The sequence below is a fragment of the Neolamprologus multifasciatus genome, chromosome 20 (assembly GCF_963576455.1).
Source record: "Neolamprologus multifasciatus chromosome 20, fNeoMul1.2, whole genome shotgun sequence".
In the NCBI taxonomy this organism is placed as follows: Eukaryota; Metazoa; Chordata; class Actinopteri; order Cichliformes; family Cichlidae; genus Neolamprologus; species Neolamprologus multifasciatus.
Window position 1 is genome coordinate 24,118,891 of NC_140458.1, and position 17,302 is coordinate 24,136,192.

At 39.6% G+C, this 17,302-nt stretch overlaps 1 pseudogene across 1 annotated transcript; it reads left to right on the forward strand.

Annotated features, from left to right (window-relative positions):
• Nucleotides 1–919: 919 nt before the first annotated feature.
• LOC146494967 (protein-glutamine gamma-glutamyltransferase 2-like) lies at nt 920–13,521 on the forward strand (annotated as a pseudogene). Its single transcript, XR_014871450.1, has 14 exons — nt 920–1,470; nt 2,087–2,281; nt 2,683–2,923; nt 3,017–3,135; nt 3,232–3,360; nt 3,450–3,627; nt 4,086–4,221; nt 5,966–6,069; nt 6,300–6,539; nt 6,704–6,745; nt 7,618–7,830; nt 7,973–8,133; nt 10,978–11,117; nt 12,331–13,521. The product of XR_014871450.1 is annotated as a protein-glutamine gamma-glutamyltransferase 2-like (transcript).
• Nucleotides 13,522–17,302: the final 3,781 nt, after the last annotated feature.

The following is a 17,302-nucleotide window of genomic DNA, read 5'->3' on the forward strand; positions in this document are numbered from 1 at the left end:
TTAGTTTTTGAGCCTTTGAAAATGATGGCACTGTGCAAAAATGGCTGTAATTCCTGAAGGGTTCAGTCCTTCATATTGACTCTAAAGTTCTTTGTGATATAAAAATGATAAATCATAAATGTATTCATCTAATCCTGCAAGTCCATCACCACACATTTGACTGGCTGACTCACAGTGCCGCCGTGCTGCTGCTCAGCATTTGATCACTGACATTATTGTGTTTCACTTATAGTAATGGGTAATGTGGAAGGCGTTTTTCAGACATCAGGAGATTTTTTTTTTCCTGGGTAGACTCTGTGAATCTAACATGCATGTGTGGGGTAGCGAGCTCTCCATGAAAAGGCATCGAGAACGTCACACAGAGATGCCCCAGCTGGCCTGCGGGTTCTTGCTTGCACGCTAACCACTGCACAGCTGTTTATCATATTGACGTAAATGCAATGTCGCCCCTATGCCACTAGAGGGAGCGCTACATTCTTGCAGTCCACTTGCAACATCATTCAGGGAAATGTGTGATGTGTTTGTGTTACAGAAACAGGTGGGGAGTCTGTGCAACCTTTCTGCTGATGAAAGTCCTGTGTTAGTGCTTTGTTTTCCGGACCCACTAAGTGAAAGGTATGAAAATAGGTTTTAAGGTTTGGTTTAAAGCACACAAACTTCATTTCATACTGTTTCATAAACTCATGCATGAACTTTGAGTGTCACCAAAATGAACCACAGTTTTTTATCTCAGAAGCTAAAGATGTAGACTATTATATTAGAGTTGTTCTGTTTGATTGTGTTTTGTGAACTTTTAATAGAATATCAAATAACAATGACAATGCGCTCCAAGATGTTCTCAGTCTATATTTTAAAATACTGAATATTTCATGGAGTACATAGAGTATCATTAATGACTCAGAGGCAAATGCAAATTTCATTAGGGTGATCATTCTGCAGAAGACTTTGGCAGGTTTTAGATGTGTCAGCGAGCGTCACATGAAACCTGTGTCATTTTCTAGAGAAAGTGAATCATAAACTTAATAATAAACCACACAGTTTCTCTGGAAGTTTGAAGTGACATCACTCGAGTGCTTGACTAGTGAATACTTGAAAAGTTGGAGGGTGTGTCTCCTGCTGGTATGAAGTCTGAAATGTTTTTTGTGTTAGGGTTGTTGACTTTTCTGTAGGTTTTGCACTTTGAGTTAAGAATAAGGACACTGACACAATTTCCTGCTGTGCTTTTGCAATTTGTGATTTGTGTGCAATTTGTTTGTAATGTATGACGTACACTTTGTCAGACACCTGCATAATTAAAATCAGATAAGAAGAAAAAAAACCCTGAATGGTGATTGGTTAATCACTGGAGAGGTTTGAGATGTTTAGCTTTGCGAAGGGCTACTTAAAGCACGCTTGTCATTTTTCCAGACACTTGCAATTCTAGCTGTCACACCATGGACAACATGCAGCAGACAATATACAGCATCAATGGTAAGTGCACTCTGCCACTCAGATGTAACTTTAATCTTTTTCTTGTCCATAGGACAAGTGCGTTTGACCTGCTTTGAGTTTTGCTTAAATGAATTGATTAAATTTCATATGATTTTGCATAAACAGTTTATTTTCCAGCTGAAAGTAATCCAATTAAGTTTTATTCCAGCAGACATTAAGTGCAAAGAGTAAAGAAAATAACACTAATATTCTACCAAGTAATCTGATACATGGAGTTTATGTAATAAATATAAATATTACAGTTGTCAAGCAGAATAGGATAGTTTTTAACATGAATAAGAGAGGCAGCATCATTTGTTAAGTGATTTAGTTTGTTAAGTAGAAAGAAACAATTTAAAATCATTCATTGCAATATTTTTTCTTGTCCTGTTGTTTATTTTTTGTGTTTTCTAAAGTTCATTTTACCCAGCGGTAATCCAGAAAACCTGTAATTCCTTTAACACTGATTTGTAAATTAAAATTGATGGCTTTGCTGAAATTCATCTCCAAAGCTCCCGTCTTACCTTCTTATCCCCGTCTGTTCTCTAGTTCCTGACAGATCTTTGTCATGTGTACTGTCTTCAGATCAGTATGGGTTGTGCCATCTGTTTTACAGGTACCACTAATGGCCACTGCCGACTAAAGTCCATGAACTTTGAGATTCCCGAAAACAGCATTTCCCATGAAACTCAGGGGCTTAGTAGGAACCGACTTGTGGTTCGACGAGGGAAACCCTTCAAAGTGACGCTAAAGTCTGACAGTTGGCTGTGGAATCCCTGCGCTGAGAGCCTGGTGCTGGAGGTTTGTTTAGGTATCAAAGACTAAGACTGTTCACATTTAAAGCAATACTTCTGATTTATAAATACCACACTCATACTTCTTCAAATGAAAAATTGCACTCAAAAGCATTCAGGAGCACCTTTGCACCAGGGCAGTGCTGATATTAGCAATTAGAAACTGTAGCAGCTGCCAGACAGCAACAGGTCAAAAAGGGGAGAACCACGCCCTTCTGAGGCATTGGGAAGTGTACAGTTCCCAAAGGCAGTGGCGGTCCTAGCCTGTTTGGCGCCCTGAGCGAACACTCCCTCTGCAATTTTTAGAAAAAACTAGCTAAGGTAGCCATAATATATATATTTTTAATTACAAATTCAAATTATAAGGTGGAAATAATGCTGCTGTTATCTTTATTTATTTATTTTCTTTACCATACAGGTGGCCTGTAAAAGAGGATCCCAGTTCTGTTCTATGAAGAACAGTCCCACCCCCAGCTCTATGACTGGACAGCTACAATCTACCCAGGGAACATGCATCCCCAGTCAGTCATTATCCACATTTGCGCTCCTGTTCAGTCATCAGTGGCTCTGTATGAACCTGGCCCACATAGAGACCAGACGGAGCAGAAAAACTTATGTATTGGGAAGATTTGTGCTACTGTGCAACCCTTGGCTGAAAGGTGAGTCCATGTAGCTGCTGCCACTTGCTGTTCTTGTCCACAGTCTGCTGTTATCCTTTTGTAGACATAATTCCACCTATCACCGCTTTTCAGATGATCCAGTATACATGCCACTGGATGCCCATAAAGAAGAGTACATCAAAAGTGACTATGGGCTAGTGTATATGGGGAGCAGTTTAAATGTTAGCAAGCGTCCATGGTCATTTGGTCTGGTATGTGACCCAGAATCATAGAACAAGTCTGGATAGATCATATATAGTAGCATTATTAGCAGGTAACATGCTAAATTTCCATCCACATGTATGCAGTATGAGCCTGGAGTCCTGGAAGCATGTCTGAAGCTCCTGGAGTTCAGCCCGCAACACCTCACTGACAAAAACAAAGATTATACATTACGAGCAGACCCTGTCTACCTCAGCCGAGTGGTCTGCGCTATGGTGAGAGACAATATAGTATAATGCTAAGCAATTTTGTCCACAGTAAAAGGAAAAAAGTGAAGTCATTAATGTGATTCTTCCTGCTCTAGATAAACTGTAACAATGACCTGGGTATTCTGGAGGGGAAGTGGCAGGGCAGTTACAAAAATGGTGTGAAGCCTACAGACTGGAGTGACAGCGCTGACATCCTTCTCCGCTGGGCCTCATCCAAATGCAGACTTGTGTGTTATGGCCAATGCTGGGTCTTTGCATCCGTCCTCTGTACAGGTAGGATGTGTGTTTAGGACGAGATCGTTGGTGAAACCTGTGTTTGATTGAGTTATCTCCTGTGCAGAGCTGTTGTTCTACATCTCATGGAGTTTGAGATTTGTTGACCTAAATCTGTCTTAATTTCTCTACAGTACAGAAGTGATACCAGTATTAGTCTCAAGAATTGTCCAAACAAGTCAGCACAGACCCAAAATCTAAATATATACAGGCGAGTCCACACAGGAAGGATTAAAGTTGGTCTTGTGATGCTTAAAATGCTGTAGATTGACAGAATTCCATCATATGCCCCTCGACTGTTAGATCAATTATTGGATCTATTTTCTTTTTTTGAAGGGACATACCATTTACACTGCATTCCCATGGTAACTTGCCATTGGCATTATGTCGGCATTGCTATGTGATTATTGAAAATATGGTTTTTTAAATTATATTAAAGCCTGTTTTTCTCTCTCCAGTAATGAGGGTTCTAGGGATTCCCTCCAGGGTGGTAACAGTTTTCAACGCAGCTCATGATGGAAATGGCAACATGATAATTGAAGAGTTTTACACGAGAACAGGGGAGAAGTTCGGCGTGTCAAAGGACAGCATTTGGTTGGTGTCACTTGCTCTTAACCATAAATATACAATTTCTTTTTGTAACTGGTTAAATATCTGGTTCTTGCAACCTGAACTCGGTGACTTCTTTAATAGCTACAGGTGTTCACTTTCTTGTTAACTCAAAGATCTAATCAGCTAGTCACATGACAGGACTTAAATGCACATAGGCATGTGTATAGACGTGTTCAACAACTTGTCAAAGTTGAAACCAGGTATCACTCAAACAGTGAAAAAAGGTGATTTAAGTAATTCTGAATGTGGTATGGTTGTTGAGGTAATAGGAGAATGCTTCAAGGTGGCAGCAAGGCAACAGTAATTCAATTAACCAGTCACTGCTCATAGAAGAACCGACTCTCAACAGCAGCAGAAGAGTGCACTTGTCAGCAGAGAACAAGAAACTAAGGATACAATTCACACCGGAATAATACACATAAGAAATATTGGAAAAATGTGTTCTAGTCTGATGATTCTCAATTTCTTCTACAAGAGTTGGATGGTAGGGTCAGGATTTGTCATAAAACATATTGACTGGAAGGATCCATTCTGCCTCGTATCAATGGTTCACGTTGCTGCTGGTGGTGTAATGGTTGGTGGATCCTTTCTTGGAAACTTTGGGTACCTTAGTACAAACTGAGCATCATTTAAACACCACAGCCTGCCTGAGTATTGTTGCTGACCAAGTCATCCACTGAGCACAGTGTCCCTATCTTCTGATGGCTGTTTCCAGGAGGATAACACACCATGTCACAAAACTCAGATCATCTCAAAATGGTTTCTTGACCATGACAATGAGTTCATTGTACTCAAACGGCCTCCACTATCACCAGATCTCAATCCAACAGATCACCTTTGGGATGTAGTTGTCACGTCCGGTGTGGCAGACGTGTGGAATTGGAGATAGGACCCAAAATGCGGCAGCTCTGGTGCAGATGAGTATTTATTTAACAAAAGAAAATACAAACAGCAATGGCGTGGGTGAAGGTGAAACAGGAAAACCTAAACTGGGTAAAACTAACAAAACAAACCAGAAACAAAGATGCAGGGAGGTCCAGGGAAATACATACGGAGAGACGCAGGGAGACTGAGGGGAAACAACACAGACAAACCAGCACACGGACGAGGTAACACACCCTATAAATACACACGGCAGGAATCAGGGGATGGGAAACAGGAGGGGAACACACCTGAAAGACATCACAGCTGACGAGGCAGGGGAAACGTAAACAGAACACTGACATAAGACACAGACTTTCACAATAAAACAGAAACTTACACATGAAAGGACACAAAGAAATGTGGACTAGATACAGGAACACACGGGCAGAACAGAGTAAACACTAAACAGGAAGAACAAAACCAATAATCACACAAATAGAAAACACAAAACGCTGGGTCAAAAGGACCCAGGACCATGACAGTAGTGTAATGACAAATTTACATTATAGATGAAGCGACAAATCTACAGCAACTGAGCGATGCTGGAGTAAAATCTGTGAGGAAGCAGCTTGTTGAATGTGTAACACAAATAAATTAAGGCAGTGTGCAAAGCAAAAGAGGGCCCAACCTGCTACTAGCACAGTGTATCTAATAAAGTGGCTTTCAAAAAATTTGTGTAACTTGCTAAAAGGACTTTTTACTACTACAAATATTTTTCTGTTTTGTAAAATTAACCTGACTGTTCTGTATATTAATTGTATATGCACATCATCTGTAGTTATCTCTACTTGACCTCTTGCAGGAACTTCCATGTGTGGGTGGAGTGCTGGATGAGGAGACCAGATCTTGGTGCAGGGTGTGACGGTTGGCAGGTAGTGGACACAACACCGCAGGAAAAGAGTGAAGGTACATGTAGGCCCCTGCTCCAAATAGCTATCGAAATGATGTTCTTTATAGATTGCATTGATTTCTTTCTATTTTTTTGAGTAACTAAGTAAATGATTTGAGTTCACCTACCTGATTAAAACTTTATGTTTGACAAAAGAGTGTCTTTCTTGGGGTGGAAAGTGACGAAATAATGCAACAGATATGAAAGATACTGTCTGATATTTCTCTGTAAACACATTGATCCTCAGGGATATTTTGCTGTGGACCTTGTCCGGTTGCTGCCATCCAGCACCACTGGTTGGACGCCTGATACGACATCCCATTCGTCTGTGCCTCTGTTGATGCGGATGTCGTAAGGTTAATTGTGCACAATGGACTGGTGGTGGGAAAGACGATGGACACTGAGTGTGTGGGAAAGTTCATCTACACCAAAAGCATCGGATCAGATAAACCAGAGAATCTGATGCTGACATATAAACCTGACAAAAGTAAGAGAATGTGCTCAATCTATCTCTGAAGCTTGTCATAGCAAAACGTTTCTCTTATAATTTTTAAAAAGCTAAAGATCTTCAGCAATTGTTCCTTGAAAAACAGACACATTCTGTAATGAGAAAAGAAGTACAAGTAGTTTTATTTCTGCTTTTTCTTTCAGGAGGAAACACATCAGTCTGTGCAAGAACACTGCAACACCAAGGTCAGTGTCTGTACCCCAGAGCACCCCCAACAACCTTTAAGACTCCCCTTATTGCTATCGGGGGCTAAGCTAAATTGTTAACACATTCATGTGTTAACTCTGTCACCGGGCGCTTTGCTAGGTTTTAAAGGCTAGATGTTACAGTGCCTAACCTGGTGCATTCAGTCCTCAGTGCAGGTTCTTCCCAGGTGGGTGCTCCTTCCATGTGGAGCTATTGGGGACAGCTGTCTTCTTAACATGCATGTCTGGCAATCTGGGAGTCAGTATTTTCCCATAGTGAGAGTTGAAACGAATGCTATGAAGGAGAACCTATAATATAAAACCTATAATATATATATATATATGCATGTGTGTGTGTGTGTGTGTATGTATAATATAAACCTGGTTCTCTGAGTAGCATGAGTGAGTGTCTCACCAGGCCACCCACCTTGCTATGGAAGCGAGGAAGAGGTGGACTTGTTCTCAATAACATCTGATGCTATGTCAGCCTATTGTATAGGGAGGTCCTTTAATCCTAGGTCCTAAAACTTTACACATTGTAACTTTAATTCTAAAGATAGCAGGCACACTGAAAATTCTGACTTGTGCCAGTGTAAACCCAAAACAGTTAAATTAGTCATAAAAAAGTTGCTTTCTCTGCCATATAAGAGTTTAGGGTTGTAAAAATCAACAAAACACATGGCTGATGCTGAAAAAACAGTCTTTTATTGTTGCTCACTATTGCAACATAGTGAATAACACGGGAGGAATTTCCACACACCTTTAATCATTTAGGGTTTAATCTAGAACGAGCTAGATTGTTCAAGGGCTGAAAATCAAACCAGCACTAGTCGCATATCTTTAACCCAAAACAATGTACATGTTATTACCAGGTACAATGTCACCCAATTTGAACGTGACACTAAAAATAGTTGGGGTGCCAAAACTGGGTGAGCCCATCCACATATGTGTGACCATCACAAACCAGTGCAAGAACGCCAGGGTTCTGGTGGGACACATCAACGCTCAGGTGAAAGAGTACGACAGCAGCCCGTGTGAGGCCTTCTGGGACGCACAAACAGAGGTGCAGATACAGCCATTTTCAGGTGACTGAATACATTCATGATTCCAGTACATTTACTATTGCACTGCTTATATATAGATTAGTGTTTGATAAACAAAGTAGCTAACCTTCCCTTTGATTTGCTTCGTTTCTTCCCTTTCCCGTGACTTTTTCCTCATCCCCAGTGACAACACTCAATCACACCATCTCTCATTTTTAATATCAGTCATTCCTGGCTGGTGATGATATTGTGAACTTGGCAGTGGTGCTAAAGGACATGAGGACCAAAGAAACATTTCTGGCTGCTGAAGAGTTCAGCATAAGCCCTCCACAAATAACCATGCAGGTACAACAACATCCCCCCTCCTGTCTCTGCAACTCACAAAGTATTATATATGAATTACATAGCACTGTCTTCCTTTCTCTTCCTTTATGATCTTCCTCACTTTTATCTTTTTCATGGCTGTCAGCTGAATATGACAGGATCAGGTTATTATTGTAATGAAGAAAAAAGTCAAAATCACATCAAAAGAGCATCCACAACAACAGTCTCTCTAACATAGTTTGGTGACCTAAATCAAATTACCTTTCACATTATGATGTCAGTCAACTGATAATATGTCGGCCTTGCAGGAAAAGATTCAGCAAAGAAATACATTTCGTTTGCTGTTCCCTGATCAACTATATTCATTCACTTTACACCATATATTAAATTCCAAAGCCTATTTAGTGTAATTAATGAGCTTTGTTAGGCTCACCAAAACTAGAAAATAAAGACTCACTTTCTGGTCAAGCATTCAGATGGTAGGGTCAAAATTTAGTGTAAAAAATCTGAAAGCATGGATCCATCCTGCCTTGTATCAGTGGTTCAAGCTGGTGTTGGTGTAATGGTGCAGGGGATATTTTCATGAAAAAATCTGCTAGCCTTAGTACCAACTGAGCATTTTATTTTAGTTTAAACACCACAGCCTACAGTGTTGCTGACCATGACTATCCTTTTGTGTGAGCACAGTCTACACCATGTCACAAAGCTCAAACAATGTCAAACTGGTTTCTTGAACATAATGATGAGTTCACTGTACTCAAACACAGTCACCAGATCTCAATCCAACAGATCAAGTTTAGGGTGTGTTGATATAAAATTCACATTATGGATGTGTAGCCGACAAATCTACTGCAGCTGTGTGATGCTATCATGTCAACATGGACCAAAATGTCTGAGGAATGTTTCCAGTACCTTGGAAACTAACTAATGAAGTAGTTGATGACTGTAAAGATGACATGCTTTCAGTATTCAGTAGACTTTAGATGTTTCTCAATAATCTTTTTCTTTCATTTTCCTATTTACACATTATTTTCATTTTTATCAGCATGTTACGGTATTCAAATTTGGAGTGATACAAGTGTTAGAGTAAAGGTCATGAAGCGTTACGATCACAGGCTCACTAGAAGACGGGCATTGTGCAATGTACATATGAATATATAGAATTATACACTGCTTAAAAAATTAAAGGAACACTTTGAAAACACATCAGATCTCAGTGCTGGATATCTATAGTGACACGGACTGGCCGTGTGTTTGGAAAAGGTGCCACATCATTTCATTGAAAGTGAAAAAAAATGATACGGTAGGGTAGTCATTTTGATGAAATTTCATAGCGTGGCAGATGGTGTGCTGGGGGGATCTCCTCCCACATATGGACATGGGCTTTACTGAGCTCCTGGACACTCTGAGGTACAACTTATTACACCCTTTTATGTCTGTCACATGTGCTCAGGGTGAGCTTGCTCTTATGTGTATTCTATGGCAAATGCCAATCAGGCTCCATGATGCCAGGCAATGAACACAGGGCCCTTTAGAGGTAGAGGATGTCGGGCCCTCAGGCCACTCACTTTGTTTCTGATTATTTGGTCAGACATTCACAGCAGTGTCCTGCTAGAGGTCATTTTTACAGTCTTGGCAGTGTTTGTCCTGTGCCACCTTCCATAAAGGAGCAGACACCGGTCTTGCTGATAGGTTAAGGGCGTTGTATGGCTCTGTCCAGCTCTCCTAGAGTACTTGTCTGTCTCCTGGAATCTCCACCATGATACTGAGCTGGTAGACAAAGCAAGCCGTGTGGCAATGGCATGTATTGATGTGCCATCCTGGAGGAGTTGCACCAGCTGTGCAACCTCTGTGAGTTCCAGGTAGCACCTCGTGCTACCATATAACGGCGACTCTGGCCAAATGCAAAACTAGTAAAAAAACAAAACAGAATCAGTGAGGATGGAAAGAATGTCAGTGGCCTCCACCAAAACAGTTCCTGATTGTCTCACTGTTGTCCCTATTTTACAGCTTTTGTTAATTTCATTAGGACCAAAGCAGCTGAAACAGATTAACCACCCTCTCTGCTACTTAACTGACCGAAAAAATACTGGAGACTTGATGTTTTACTCTGATCAAAAAGTATTAATTCCTTGATTTTTTTCACACAGAGTATACGTCACTTTGCTAAAGAGCAGATTAGAGCCCAAAATGCTAATGCTAGTAGCATTTTTAGCAGTGTCTGGTGAATCATTAACAAAAGCCAAAAAAATACTGGAGACTTGATGTTTTACTCTGATCAAAAAGTATTAATTCCTTGATTTCTTTCACACAGAGTATAAGTCACGTTGCTAAAGAGCAGATTAGAGCCCAAAATGCTAATGCTAGTAGCATTTTTAGCAGTGTCTGGTGAATCATTTACAAAAGCCAAAAAAATACTGGAGACTTGATGTTTTACTCTGATCAAAAAGTATTAATTCCTTGATTTCTTTCACACAGAGTATAAGTCACTTTGCTAAAGAGCAGATTAGAGCCTAAAATGCTAATGCTATTAGCATTTTTAGCAGTGTCTAGTGAATCATTTACACAAGCCAAAAGAAAGGTGGATCCATGTAACTCACTTATAAAACACTGCAAGATAATGTTTGGTGCCAGAGAAGATATTGGTGAAAAATACTGTGTGAAGAAGAACACCACTAGCATTCAAAACTTTATAAAACACAAGCTTCCACCTTGAACTCATATGAAAACTTCCCACGCTTCTTTAAAAATATCCATATTTATTTTCCTTTTTTTTATTGGGTTAAAAAAACAGTATCTGCCACAATCAGTTTTACAGATATTTTTTTCCCCCTGTGTGCTCTTGTAATTGTGGCTGCTCTGCAGATTGAAGGAGGCAACTCTATCCAGCTGAAGAAGCAGCGCACAGTCCTTGTGTCCTTTACCAACTGCCTCAGCACAGCTCTGTATGAAGCTGTGTTGACTGTGCAGGGAGCTGGCTTGCTGGAGGGCAAACAAGTGGCCAAGTAAGTGTGTCAAAAAACACAAAACTATCTTCCCTTCAAATCTGAACTGGGCAGATGTCTGAGGAATGTGGCCTGAGAATGCGGTCAGGTATGTTCCTGCAACAGTAAAAACAAGTTGCTGTCATATCTGTCGTCCAATTTGGAATATATGTTAGAGCACCATTGCCCACAGGCAATTAATTTACTGTTCCATTTATTTAATGATGACCTGTTTACATTATCTCACTTTTATAAACGCAAGATTTCTTCATCGAGAAATTAGGTTGCTGAAGGTTCATGGTTGTTGTTTAAGATTACAAGTACTGTAAATCTGTGGCTGATGGTAAGGTGGAATGTCTTGAGGAATGTCGAGAGGTCATAAAGTCTTGAAAAGTCTACAGTTGTGCCACACCTCCTTTAAAAACAGTGTTGTTTCAGTCATCCCAACTAAACACCTAGCCGTCTAATGACTAACCTGTATTTTCAGGTTTGGCAGTGAGTGTATTTAGCTTCAGCTAATCTGCCTTGTTTTTTTTGTTTTTTACAGTGCCAAATGTAGTTTTAAAAAACCTAAAAACAACATACCTCTTCATAAAACCCATTCAACCACTTTTTTCCTGCATCACACAAAATATACAGGACTCGGTATTTTTTTTAACTATCCATAGTTTATTTTTTCCATTTCACTGTTATTATTTTTACACACTGAATTTCACTTGGTTAATTCTTCTTCAGTTTCTTTTTTATGGGCTTCAAGGAAGTGTAAGGTATTGTAAATCTGTATCCATTGGCTTTTTATTTGCACAGACACCCCTGGGAGGAATGAATTAGCTAACAAGGGAAGAGATTATGCAGAAATAATGTATCTTGTTAAGATGTTATACATCAGCATTACTGAGACTGGTTTGGCATTGGCTTTTTGGCTTGATATATAGTGGAGAAGAAGAGTAAGGTCTGTGAGCCAGAAAAAAAAATCTCTACCTGGCAAATGTTTCCTTGAGAAATTGGTAGCATTACTCAAAATTCATCACCCACAACACATGGAGATATTAGGATCATTTTGTACTGTGGGATAGAAAATCCCTCACCAATTTCTCCTTTATTCAGTTTGTACTATTGCTACCTGCTTTCGCCAGTGCGAAACATTATTTCTCCAAGCTCTGAAGCTGTACTGTGCGTGTCTTTGTGGGAGGTGAGATGTGAAAAGAATACATTTGTCTGCTCTGTCTCTCAGGATAATTCTCCTGCAGCCAGGCGAGAAGATAGAGAAGAAGGTGTCCATCATGGCTACTTCTCCTGGCACCAAGCTGCTGATGGCCACTTTGTCACACAGCAACAACCCCAACATCATTGCCAGGTGGTACCACTGTGTCTGTCACAGCATAATGACCACGACTTCATCAGCGTAAAACAAATTAAAAAGTAACATTAAAGTAACACTTTAACCTTTTGTCTGTTGAAGAATACAAACGATCTTACATGAAAGAAAAAGTGTGTTTTATTGTCATGAACACAACTTAGATGAAGATGTCAAGTTTACAGAGTGTGTTGGTTTACTTTGCAGTCACTACTTTAAATATATTCTACTTATTGTCCAAGATATTATTTATTTCATTTATTTTTTTTTCCATCACACCTTCCAATGTTTATATGGCGTTCACACATATGAACACTGCAAGGTCAAAGTTCTTTTTTATGTTACATTAATACATCTTTGTTGGAGTTACCTGGGGGTTGAAGTACTGCAGACAGACCAATTGGACGAAATCACCTTCTTTATTGCCTGGGGGATGTTTCAAATTTGTTCAGTTGTTTTGTATTAGTTGGTTATATAGTAGCTATTTTTGAGTTTAGTTTATTTAGTTGATCTCTTTTATTTATCTGCCTGTTTAGGTTTTTGGGTTGTCAATTAATTTTTATGTTTTGGGTCAATAAAACCCCTTTTTTGAATTAAACACCTGTGTCCTTTATGCCTTACTGCTTGGTCCCTGACACAGCAGCTCATGAATGTAGCATATTTCTTATACAACTGTATAAGAACTGTATAAGAACTTATACAACTGTTGTCCTACAAAATGTGATTATTATACTGTACCTCCTTCTTCTATGACTAAATAAATACCAGCTTTTCCCCCCAACTGCAAGCTATTCTTATTGAAATACCTTCCATAAATATATTTTTCATAATAATATTTTTAAATCTAAACTATGAATCCTTGAGGCCAAGTCCATAACATGCAACTGTTTCAATTAGATTGATTGTCATTTTAACTGAATTTTTTATTTATTTATTTATTTTTATTTGAATTTTATTTTATTTTATTTGTATTCTTTCACTTATTGTTGCATGTGTGTTGTTGCTGCCTGTGTTTGAGTAATTTCTGTAACTGTGAGACACCTGCTGCTGCCTATCTTGGCCAGGTCTCCCTTTGTCCTTGATACAGGCCAAAAACCCCTTCAGTATCATGCCTATTTCTCTTAATAAGAAATATGAACAACACATGAGTACAATCTTGACTCCCCCCTTTTTGTTTTTATCTGAGGCTGGACTGAGTTGCATTGCTGTAACACAGAAAGACCACCAGGCGGCAGCAGCGGCTTTCCCAGTTGTCTCTGTTTTTACTTTCTCCCTCATGCAGCTGTTTGTTTAATAAGAGGAAATGAAAGTTTGCCCCGTTTTAATGTCTTTAATGTTGCCTCTGAGGTTCTTTTCATCTTTTCCCCACCCTGGCTTTAGTTTAGCTCTTCCTCTCATGCAGATGCAAATAAGAGGCTGAAATTTAGGCTGCTAAACTTACTGTTGTCTTTGGCTTTGTGATCCCCCCTCCAAAAACAGTCTGCTCTTCATTTTATCAGAAACAGTTATCACAGCTCATACAATTTCTTTTTACACATGTATGTAAGCAATGAGCCAAATTTAGTAATGCCAACATACTGAAGGAACAACATTTGTCTCTTATATATGATACACCTATATACAGTGGGGCAAAAAAGTATTTAGTCAGCCACCGATTGTGCAAGTTCCCCCACTTAAAATGATGACAGAGGTCAGTAATTTGCACCAGAGGTACACTTCAACTGTGAGAGACAGAATGTGAAAAAAAAAATCCATGAATTCACATGGTAGGATTTGTAAAGAATTTATTCGTAAATCAGGGTGGAAAATAAGTATTTGGTCAATAACAAAAATACAACTCAATACTTTGTAACATAACCTTTGTTGGCAATAACAGAGGTCAAACGTTTACTATAGGTCTTTACCAGGTTTGCACACACAGTAGCTGGTATTTTGGCCCATTCCTCCATGCAGATCTTCTCAAGAGCAGTGATGTTTTGGGGCTGTCGCCGAGCAACACGGACTTTCAACTCCCGCCAAAGATAGTTGTCTTTGAGTGAAGATTTAAGGTGATAAGACATATAAATAACTGCAACTTGAATCTGTACTGAGGCTCAGTATTTGACACAGAGTTCATGTTCACTGCTGTAATAGCTAATAATGATTAATATAATAACTATAATATTGGCCATATTATATTTACATTACCAAAGTGATATGATTTTAGTCTCATGAACAACATTAGCTAATTGTTATTTACTAACTAATCTTAAATGACTGTTCAGTACAGAAATGAAGCCCAAAAATCATGTTTTACTGTCCTGTGGTCTCAGCCTCAGATACTTATCAAATCACACAAAGCTCTTGTAGAAACAAACAAACAAATGAACAAAATATGTTTTCCTTCATTTCTGTCAAACAAAGTTGTATGACACGTTTCCAGCGGTTAGTATCATGGTTGCTAGGCAACCTGGGAAACGCAACGGAGACTAGACCGTCAGACAAACTTGCCGTTTATTTTGCAAATCAAGCTCAACACTGCCCCTAGCGTCCTGGAGCACTTCCGTTGTGTTTTGGAATTTGCATGTGCTTTGGGGTTTGCAAGTGTTTTGGAGTTTGCAAGTGTTTTGGAGTTTGCATGTGTTTTGGAGTTTGCAAGTGTTTTGGAGTTTGCAAATGTTTTGGAGTTTGCATGTGTTTTGGAGTTTGTACATGCTTTGTCTCTAGGGGCCACCGTAAATTTTAACATTTGACTTTAGGTTATTTTTCAGCTTCCTGCAAGACCCAGGAAGCTGAAAACTCATGGTAAGAGAGATGTGCATTCCTTATTCTGTTTGGAAACAGGCCCATCAGCCTGTAAAACTATACCTAGTGAGCTTGGATAAGAGCTTCTTTTTTCCCAGCACTACCTCCTCTGTTCCCTGTCAGTTTAATGGGCTTCTAAATGGAATAATATAGAAGATCTTGTCTGCGTTTGGGCATTTCATTTCAGGCACTTCTGGGAGATTAGAAGATGCTTTACACAGAGATACATTGTGTCTGCATGGGTGCAGCCTTTAGATGAGGAGTGTTTCAACCTAAAGGATTTCCGGCTGACGTGCGTACTGAACAGCTTGTGATCTCACCTCGGTGTCAGAGATGGAGGCAGAGGCGTTGGCAGACGGAGACGATAATCAGACTCCACACTCGCTGATTTCCAGACAAATTAAACGTCAGGGGAAAGCAGGGAGCGGGACCGCTGGGCTGCTTTGGAAAGTCGAGGCTATCATAAATTATTAATGGCTCCTCGTCACGGCCTCCCTCTTACTCATCATCCCTCCCTTTTCAGCCACCCCCTTTCTTCATCCATCCCTCACATTTCCCCTTGTTAAAAAAAATCTTCATCTTTTTTTCTGGCTTCTTTTTTGCCTGTCACCTTATTCCATGCCTCCTTCCTTCCACCTTTTGTCAGTTCGTATCTGTCTTCCCTTACCCCTCCTCCCTGCCTTCTTCTTGACTTCACTGATTTTCATCCCTCCCATCCATCTGCTCTTCATTTCCATCTCCCCTGTTAATCTTGATCACTTTTTCCTCCTCTGAATATCCTCTTCGCATCCCTCCTTCCTGTTTACAATCTTGCTCTCCATCCTTCCTCTCTTTGTCTCCTCTCCTTCCTTTTGATAACATTTTGTGTTCTGGGAGTTTTTTTTTTCTCCCTGCCATCCTCTCTTCTCTTCTGCCTTGTTCTGTCTTTTCACCTTTGACACGTGTAAAACAGACCTGCGTGATTTTGCATTGACTTTGTGTTTTCAGTTCTGAAATATTTTGGCACTATAGCTAAAACAGAAAAGCCTCATTATACACAGCGCATACGCCTGGCGAGAGGTTTGCTCCTCTTCTCTCTCTCTTTTTTTCAGAATGCTGAAAGATTCTCAAGAAAACGAGTTGACAATTTAGCTTATTTAAATTTGTTATTTTACTACACACTACATATTGCTTATCCTTGATTTATGTTGTAGTCAGTTTATTCTTAATTTTTAGCCACTAAAAAAAGCGAAAAATTTAAAGAGTGAAAACAGTAGGCGACATTGCAGAGGACACCACTTCCACTTTTTTAACGATGGCATCTTGAAGAAAATATTATTTGATGGAATACTAAATGCTCAGAAACTAATTTATATGCTTATTTGCGGTATTTAATTAAGAGTTTATTAAATCTGTTCAATCTGAATTCAGGGTTGGGGTTGCTAGGATGCGCCATGTGGATTTTTGATTGACTAATCACCCTCAAACAAAAACTTTCACCCTTAATAAACTTTATATAACCTAGGCTAGAATTCTAGGATTATTTATACTGAACACTGCTGCACTTTACAGTTTCCATCCAGTGCAGTTACATTCTGTGCAAAGTAGGTGTAACAAGCTGAAAAGGGTGCAGGGTAACCTAACCTACAGGCTGTGCAGGTTAGGTATATTGTGACACAAGAAATGATGCAAGTGATAACAAAAGAGACCAGGATTTGTTCCTTGTTCGTTGTTACCTGCATAGAAGAAATTTCCATGCACAGATATGTAGAAAATATCTGCTGTCAGAGACATTGTAAGTCCTGTGACCATTTTAACCTTGCACATTGTTGGAAGCCATTTGTGTTGAAATGTGCTTAGTAGTGCTGACTGTGTGTTTGTTGCCACTACTAGTATTTGTACCACAAATACTTCTTGTCCACCAGTATAAGCAGTGTGGCTAACTCAGAACCTGTTGCATACATTTCCACACATGCTGCAGAGAGGCAGGAGTCATTTTCAGTCCCATTTTGTTTTGGTTTAGGCAACCAAACCCCAGAATGGGCTTAAAAACATGATGTCATGGAGCATTTACTACATCTTAGAG